Genomic DNA, 9,099 nt, shown 5'->3' with positions numbered 1-9,099 from the left:
GTGTGGTGGGGGAAGCACGGCAGAAGTGTGCAGGGGCTGAAGATGAGAGGGCCAGGGGTCTACAGCACAGCTGGGACAGGGTTCTAGATAGTGGAGTCAGAAGTCAGAAGATTTGGAGATGGGCAGTTCTCTGGTGACTTATCATCTGCTCTTCTAAATGCTCACGAGCCCCCAGGGGTTCCAGAGGCCTGACCAGTAAGGGACAGGCTGAAAGCATCTGAACAGCAGGCAGCCTTTATGTTGGCCCACAGCTCCAGGCTGGTCTCCACGATGGGGATGTCCAGGGCGGAGAAATATCCAGAAACTCTGAAGCATCACCTCCTTGGTTCCCTCATCCAAAGGTCAGAAATACCAACAGCAGAGCTCATGAGAGACTTGGGTTTCTTGGTTATCAAATGAATAAAAAAAAAAACCCCTCTCCCCAAAAGCAAAAAAAAAGATAAAAACAAGCCCAAAGCTGTCTAAATCACCATCATGATTTCTCCAGCTTAGGGGGTTAGACTAAGAATTAGACATAATTCTTAGTGGGGTACTTGGGGGTACCCTGAGAGGTGGCATGTGCAGCAGATGCTGAGTGTCGGGCTTGAGCTCGAGGACCCCCCAGAGGGGCAGGTGCAGCACAGAAGCCCCCCCCCCCCCCAGCAATAAAAGGCCAGAGGCTGCCCAGCCCAAGTAGAAGAAGGCTCTCAGCTCCCAGTTTTGGGCGTCCAATACGAGGGGGTTGTAGAAATCCTGGATGATGGTGTGGGCCGTCCAGCAGACGGGGATCAGGGTCAGGACCCCTGAGATGACAAAGATGATCCCAGAGACTAGCACCAGAGGGGACTTGGAGTCCTTGTCTTCCACGCAGGTGGTGCACTTGGCTCCCGCGAGGTAGACTAGCAGCCCGAGCAGGGCCAAGAGGAGGGAAACCACATGGGGGGTGGGGGGGCAGCCTGGGGCAGGGCCTGGGGCAGCGCAGCAGGGAGTTGTACACCTTGCATTGCATCTGGCCTGTGTTCTGCACCACGCAGGACATCCACAGCCCCTCCCAAACCACCTGGGCCACCACGATGCTGGTGGTCACCTACCACAGGGGCAGGGCACAGGACACCAAGGCATTCATCCAGCCAAGCAGTGTCAGGATGATCCCCAGGATTTGCAGGCTAGCAGAAGCCATGGCAAAGTGGGGGTGGACAGGAGCTGCGAAGAGGTCCACCGGGATTCATAGGAGCCACCGAGTGTGTGGGTTCTCACAGAATTGAACAGAATTGATCTGTGATCCATTGTATCCATTGATCCATAGATTAATGGAACAGAATATTCCACCAGTATCTCACTCTCTAGATAACTAGCTAAATAGTAAACCTTAATATTGAACAGAGTGATTCTTCTCAGATGATTCTTCTCAATTGATTCTTATTTTTCAAGATTGTTGATTTTTTAAAAAATATTTTATTTATTTATTTGAGAGAGAGAGAGAGAGAGAGAGATAGCAAGAGAGAGCAAGAGAGAACACAAGTGGGAGGGAGGAGCAGGCTCTCCACTGAGCAGGGAGCCTGATGTGGGGCTCGATCACAGGACCCAACGATCATGACCTGAGCCAAAGGCAGACACTTAACAGACTGAGCCACCCAGACACCCTGATTTTTTTTTTTTTTAAGATTTATTCATTTCAGAGAGAGATGAGGGGAGGGGCAGAGGGGGAAGAGAATCCCAAGTGGACTCTCCACCGAGCATGGAGCCCAATGTGGGGCTCAACATCATGAACCTGAGATCATGATCCAAGCCAAAACGAAGAGCTGGTTGCACAACTTACTGAGCCACCCAGGCACCCCTGCACTGATTATTTTTAAGCATGTTGAACCAGCCTTCTATACTTGGAATAAATCCCACTTGGCTATGGTATGCAATTTTTTGAATATGTTGCTGGATTAGGTTTGTTAATATTTTGTGGGGGATTTTTGTATCTAAATGAGATATTGTAGGATATTGGTTTGTAGTTTTCTGTTTTTGTGCTGTCTTTGGTTTTGGTATCAGGGCAAACTAGCCTCATAAATAAGTTGGAATATGTTCCCTTCTCTTCTATTTTCTGGAAGAGATTATGTAAAATTGGTGTTCTTTTTGGGAATATTTTATTTATTTACTTGAGAGAGAAAGAGAACATGCGGGGTGGGGGTGGGGCACAGAGGGAGAAGAAGCAGACTCTCTGCTGAGAGGGAAGCCCAACGTGGGGCTGGATTCCAGGACCCTGAGATTTTGGCCTGAGCAGAAGGCAGACACTTAACAAACTGAGCCACCCAGGTGCCCCAAATTAGTGTTAATTCTTTGGATGTTCTGTTGAATTCCCTGATGGAACCATCTGGAATTGAAGATTTTTGTGTTTATGGCAAGGGAAGCTTTTAAATTACAAATTGAATTTCTTTAATGGCTACAGGACTACTCAAGTTGTCTATTTTTTCTTGATTGAGTTTTGGTAGTTTGTGATGCTTAAGCAATTTATCCCTTTTTCTGAGTTGTCAGTTTTTTTTAAAGATTTATTTATTAATGAGAGACAGACAGAGAGAGAGAGAGAGATTGAGAGAGAGTGTGGCAGAGGGAGAAGCAGGTTTCATGCAAGGAGCGGGACGTGGGACTCGATCCCAGGTCTCCAGGATCAGGCCCTGGGCTGAAGGTGGCGCTAAACCGATGAGCCACCCGGGCTGCCCTGAGTTGTCAATTTTATAAAAATAAAATTGTGGTATTGCTTTATCACTTGTTTAGTAACCGCAGAATCTGTAGTGATATTCCCATTCTTAATTTTGGTAATTCATTTTTTTCCTTCCTTTTTACTTTGTTAATCTTGCTAAAGATTGATCACCTTTATTGTTTTTTTCAAAGTTCCAGCTTTTTGGCTCATTAATTTTCTCTATTTTTTTTCTGTTTCAAATTTGTTGATTTATCCTCTTTATTATTTTCTTTTTCTGCATGCTTTCAGGTTTTTTTCCTCTTCTCTTTCTAGTTTCTTGATGTAGGAATTTAGATTATTGATTAGATTTGAAGACTTTTCTTTTTTTCCTACACAGCATTTAGTGTTATGAAATTTCCTGATCTCAGTCCTGCTTTAGCTAAATTCCACAAATTTTTATATGTTATATATATATATTTTAAGATTTTATTTATTCATGATAGACAGAGAGAGAGAGAGGAGAGAGGCAGAGACACAGAGGGAGAAGCAGGCTCCATGCAAGGAGACTTATGTGGGACTTAGATCCTGGGACTCCAAGATCATGCCCCGGGCTGAGGGCAGGCGCTAAACTGCTGAGCCACCCAGGGATCCCTTATATGCTATATTTTATTTATCATTCAATTATGTGCTTTTGGCTTGAGACTTCCTATTTTACCCACATATTATTTAGAAGTGTGTTGTTTAAATTCTGCATGTTCAGAGATTTTCTTGGTATTGATTTCTAGTTTGACTTCATATGGTCTGAGAACATGCTCTGTATGATTTTAACTCTTACATTTGTTGAGATTTGTTTTATGGCCAGGGATCTGGTTTGTCTTGGTAAGTGTTCTGTAGGTATTTGACAAAAAAAAAAGTGTATCCTGGTGTTGTTAGGTGTTGTATGTTAGATTCTGTTGATTGATTGTGTTGTTGAGTCCTTCTATATCCTTACTGATTTTCTGCAGAAGAAGTTCTACTAATCATTAAGAATGAAGTGTTGAGTTCCCCAACTATAATTGTGTGTCTGCCTATTTCTCCTTTCAGCTCAATCAGTGTCTGCTTCATGTGTTTTGTGGGTTATGTATATTATAAGCTTCATTTGCTTCGTGGATTCACATTTAAGATTGTAATGTGTTCCTGGTGGATTAACACTTATCATTTTACCTTTTATCATTATGTAAAGTCCCTTTTGTCTCTAGCAAATTTATTTGCTCTAATGTCTACTAATTTATCTGATATTAATAGAGCCACTCAGGTTTTTTTTTTTTAAACTCATGACCCTAAGACCAAGACCTGATCTGAGATCAAGAATTGGACATTTAACTGACTAAGCCACCCAGGTGCCCCATATTTTTTTGATTAAAGTTTGTATCCTTCTTCCATCGTTTTACTTTCAATTTATTGATGTCATTGTATTTGAAAAGAGTTTCTTTTGGACAGCAAGCACATTATCAGGTGATTATTTTTTAATCCACTCTGATCTCTTTAATTGGTATGCTTACACCATTTTTTTAAGGTAACTATTGATGTGTTTTGACTTTTTGTCATTTCAGCTTGTTTTCTTTATTTCTCATTCCTCTGTTTCTCCTTTCTTAGATACTTTTAAGAATTTCTTCTTTATTTATAGAGTTTTTAGGTATATGGCTTTGCAGTTTTCTTAATGGTTTCTCTAAGTAATCCAATATACATTCATAACTTATCAAAGTCTACTGGTATTGATGTTATTAATCTTTGTTTTCTTTGCCTCCAATAGTGGCTGACTGTAAACATGAATTGTCTACCCCTGGATTGAAGATCTGAGCACTTGTGATGATGCCACTTCACTGAAGTAATCTCACAATCTGCAGCTTTGTGCAGAGCTTAAAGAGGATGTTTTCTGAATATTTTCAGAAAAAGACTCAAGATTCCTGCCCTTCCTTTTATTTATTGCTCCTAGTGTTTTAGCATTCACTCACTATTTCACACAGCCACATGGAAAAAGAGTTTTGTTTTTTTTTTTAAGATTTTATTTATTCATGAGAGACACACAGAGAGAGGCAGAGACACAGACAGAAGGAAAAGCAGACTCCATGCAGGGAGCCCGATGTGGGACTTGATCCCGGGACTCCAGAATCATGCCCTGGGCTGAAGGTGGGCGCTAAGAATTTTGAACTCTGGAGCAGAAAGAAAAAGAATTTCTGAACTCTGGAGCAAAGAAGGAATGGAACTGGCTTTGGCAGTAACCAAATAGTATTTGAATACCCATCTGTGTTTCAGTTGTCATTGCATGTATGCCAATTTCAGTATCTTACCTAGAATAATGATAGGAGTATCTCTGGAGCTGATATTATGCAGGAAAGGCTGTACCTAAACCCATAAGGCATATCAATTTGGTTACTTCTTCATCAGGTTCCAGCAAATTGCTGATTCCAGTTGCTTTTCTGCAAGCAACTATCAACCTGCTGCTAAGACCTGCTTTGTTGCTATTGTTTTCCGTGGAGTGTATTAAAACTCTCTTTTATTCAAATGGTTTAAAAACATGTAGTAACTACTATTCCATCTTATCTGAGCATCTTTTATAATAAATAAAAGAGAGCATCTGAATCTCTTATATGTTTAATAGCTTCCTTTTAGCTGAAAAATGATGAGAGGGGCCCACCATTGTTTAATGCTCAGCTAATAATCCTGTTATATGATGCTTTACTATAATTACCTTATTGAACATACAGCTAAAGAAAGTGAATAAAATATTGAATGTTTGTGATTCCTTAATCATTCTTTACCTTATTTGTTTCATGCAGTGACAATTGCATGACCCCTAAAAGAATTTCCATTCTATTAGTGTTTCATCAGTCAAATTCACTGTGCTATTAGTTTTAGGGAGATCCAAAATCACCTCAGCCACCAAGGAGAGTAGAAGGAGAGTTGATTTAGTCATTATTCCACAGAGCTGTCAAACTTAAAGATGCCATGTTTTCTCCACATGCCCAAATGTCTACATAAACAACACCAAAGGAACACATTTTTAAAAAAGCACTACCCTTTTTGTGCTCAGCAAATTAAATTCTGGAAAATATTTTCCAAGACCTTGTGTTTTTGAAGAAACTTTATACCTAGGATTTATAGGTTGGGAAATCTCAAAAGATTTTTTCTTTTTACTTCACCTAGGGAAAGTGGTAGAAGTTTTATCAGTGAAATCATAATATGTTTTGGCTACTTCATTTTTCTCTAAAAGTTTCCTTGTTTATTTATTATTTATTTTTGTTTTCAAATTTCTACTTAAGTTCTCATTAGTTAACATGTAGTATAATATTGTTTTCAGGGGTTAGAATTTAGTTATTCATCACTTACATACAACACCCAGTGCTCATCACAAAGGGTGCCCTCCTTAATACCCATCATCCACTTAGCCCATTTCTTGCCTACCTCCCTCCATCAACCCTCAGGTTGTTCTATCATTAAGAGTTTCCTATGGTTTGTTTCCCTCTCTCTTTTTTCCACCTTCCCATATGTTTATATCTTTTGTTTCTTAAATTCCACAAATGAGTGAAATCATATGGTATTTGTCTTTTTCTGACTTATTTTACTTAGCATAATACACTCTACTTCATCCATGTCCTTGCAAATGGCAAGATTTCATCTTTTTTTGATGACTACTATTTCCATACACACACACACACACACACACACACACACACACACACACACACACCATATCTTCTTTATCCATTCATCAGTCAATGGACATCTGGGCTCTTTCCATAGTTTGGCTATTGATAGTGCTGCTATAAACACTGGGGTGCATGTACCCCTTCGAATTAGTATTTTGTATCTTTTGGGTAAATACCTAGCAATGCAATTGCTGGATTGTAGGGTAGTTCTATTTTTTAACTTTTTGAGGAACTTCCATACTGTTTTCCAGAGTGGCTGCACCAGTTTACATTCCATTCCAACCAATAGTGCAAGAGGGTTTACCTGGCTCCTTATCCTTGTCAGCACTTGTTTGTTCTGTTAATTTTAGCCATTCTGACAGGTATGAGGTGGTATTTCATTGTAGTTTTGATTTGTATTTTCCTGATGATGTGTGATGCTGAGCATCTTTTCATGCCTCTGTTAGCCATCTGGATGTCTTTGGAAAAATGTCTATTCACGTCTTCTGCCCTTTTTATTTATTTTTTTAAAGATTTTATTTTTTTCATTCATGAAAGACAGAGAGAGAGGCAGAGACAAAGGCAGAGGGAGAAATAGGCTCCTCACAGGGAGCCTGATGCAGGACTTCATCCCTGGGCTGGGATCACTCCCCGAGCCAAAGGCAGATGCTCAACCACTGAGCCACCCAGGTGTCCCATCTTCTGCCCTTTTAAAAACTGGATTACTTCTTTTTTGGGTACTGAGTTTGATAAGTTCATTACAGATTTTGGATACTAATCCTTTATGAGATACGTCATTTGCAAATATCTTCTTCCATTCTGTAGGCTGCCTTTTAGTTATGTTGATTGTTTCCTTTGCTGTGCAGAAGTTTTTTATCTTGATGAAGTCCCAATAGTTCAGTTTTGTTTTTTTTCCCTTGCCTCTGGCTACGTGTCTAGTAAGAAGTTGCGACAGCTGAGGTCAAAGAGGTTGCTGCCTGTGTTCTCCTCTAGGATTTTGACGGTTTCCTGTCTCACATTTAGGTCTTTCATCCATTTTGAAATTACCTTTGTACATGGTGTAAGAGAGGGGTCCAATTTCATTCCGTGCATGGCGCTGTCCAGTTTCCCAACACCATTTGTTGAAGAGAATGTCTTTTTTTTCTATTGGATACTCTTTCTTGCTTTGCTGAAAATTAATTGACCCTATAGTTGTGGGTCCATTTCTGGGTTTTCTGTTTTGTTCCATGGATCTATGTGTGTCTGTTTCTGTGCCAGCACCACACCATCTTGATCACTAACGCTCTGTAATATAACTTGAGGTCTGGCGTCTAATTGTGATGCCTCCAGATGTGCTTGTCCTTTTCAAGGTTGCTTTGGGTACTTGGGTCATTTGTGGTTCCATACAACTTCTAGGATTGCTTGTTCTAGCTCCGTGAAAAATGCTGGTGGTATTTGGATAGGGATTGCATTAAATGTGTAGTTTGCTTTGGGTAGTATAGATATTTTAACAATGTTTGTTCATCGATTCCATGAGCATGGAAGGTTTTTCCATTTCTTTGTGTCATCTATAATTTCTTTCATCAATCGTTTATAGTTTTCATAGTACACACCTTTTACCTTTTTGGTTAGGTTTATCTGGGGGTATCTTATTGTTTTTGGTGAATTGTCAATGGAATCAATTCCTTGATTTCTCTTTCTGCTGGTTAATTATTGGCATATAGCAATGCAACAGATTTCTGCACAATGATTTTGTATCCTGCAACTTTACAGAATTTGTGGATCAGGTTTTTTTTTTTTTTTTGGAATCTTTTGTGTTTTCTATATGGAACATCATGTCATCTGCAAAGAGTAAATGTTTGATTTCTTTCTTGCTGATTTGGATGCCTTTTATTCCTTTTTGTTGTCTGATTCCTGAGGTTAAGGCTTCCAGTACTATGTTAAATAGTAATGGTGAGAGTAGACGACTTTCCTGTCTTGTTCCTGACAGTAGAGGAAAAGCTCTCAGCTTTTCCCCATTGAGGATGATATTGGCTGTGGGTCTTTCCTCCATGGCCTTTAGGATGTTGAGGTATGTTCATCTATCCCTACTTTGTTGAGGATTTTTCTCAAGAATGGATGCTATATTTTGTCAAATGCTTTTTCTGCATCTATAGAAAGCATCATACAATTCTTATCCTTTCTTTTATTAATGTGGTAAATCAGGTTGGTTGATTTGCAAATATCAAACCACCCCTGCAGCCCAGGTTAAATCCCACTTGATGGTGGTGAATGATTCTTTTAATGTACTGCTGGATTCGATTTGCTAGTATTTTCTTGAAAATTTTTGCGTTCGTGTTAACCAGGGATATTGGTCCGTAGTTCCATTTTCTAGTGGGGTCTTGTCTGGTTTTGGAATGATGGTAATGGCGGCCTCACAGAATGAGTTTGGAAGTTTTCCTTCCATTTCTATTTTTTGGAATAGTTTGAGAAGAATAGGTATTAATTCTTCTTTAAATGTTTGGTAGAATTCCCCTGGGAAACCATCTGGCCCCGGACTTTTGTTTGGTGATTTTTGATTATTGATTCAATTTTTTTGTTGGTTATGGGCCTGTTCAAATTATCTTTTTCTTCCTGCTTCAGTTTTGGTAGTTTATATGTTTCTAGGAATTTATCCATTTCTTCCAGATTGCCCAGTTTGTTGGCATATAATTTTCCATAATATTCTCTTATAATTATTTGTATCTCTGTGGTGTTGGTTGTGATCTCTCCTCTTTCATTTGTGATTTTATTTATTTGGGCCCTTTCTCTTTTCTTTCTGATAAG

At 39.6% G+C, this 9,099-nt stretch overlaps 1 pseudogene; it reads right to left on the bottom strand.

Moving 5' to 3' along the window:
- Nucleotides 1-508: 508 nt before the first annotated feature.
- On the bottom strand, nucleotides 509-1,159 carry LOC100683611 (annotated as a pseudogene).
- Between the last annotated feature and the right edge of the window lie 7,940 nt (nucleotides 1,160-9,099).

This window comes from Canis lupus, chromosome 10 (assembly GCF_011100685.1).
Source record: "Canis lupus familiaris isolate Mischka breed German Shepherd chromosome 10, alternate assembly UU_Cfam_GSD_1.0, whole genome shotgun sequence".
Lineage (NCBI taxonomy): Eukaryota > Metazoa > Chordata > Mammalia > Carnivora > Canidae > Canis > Canis lupus.
The sequence above is the reverse complement of the archived record's forward strand: the minus strand, read 5'-3'. Positions and strand labels throughout refer to the sequence as shown.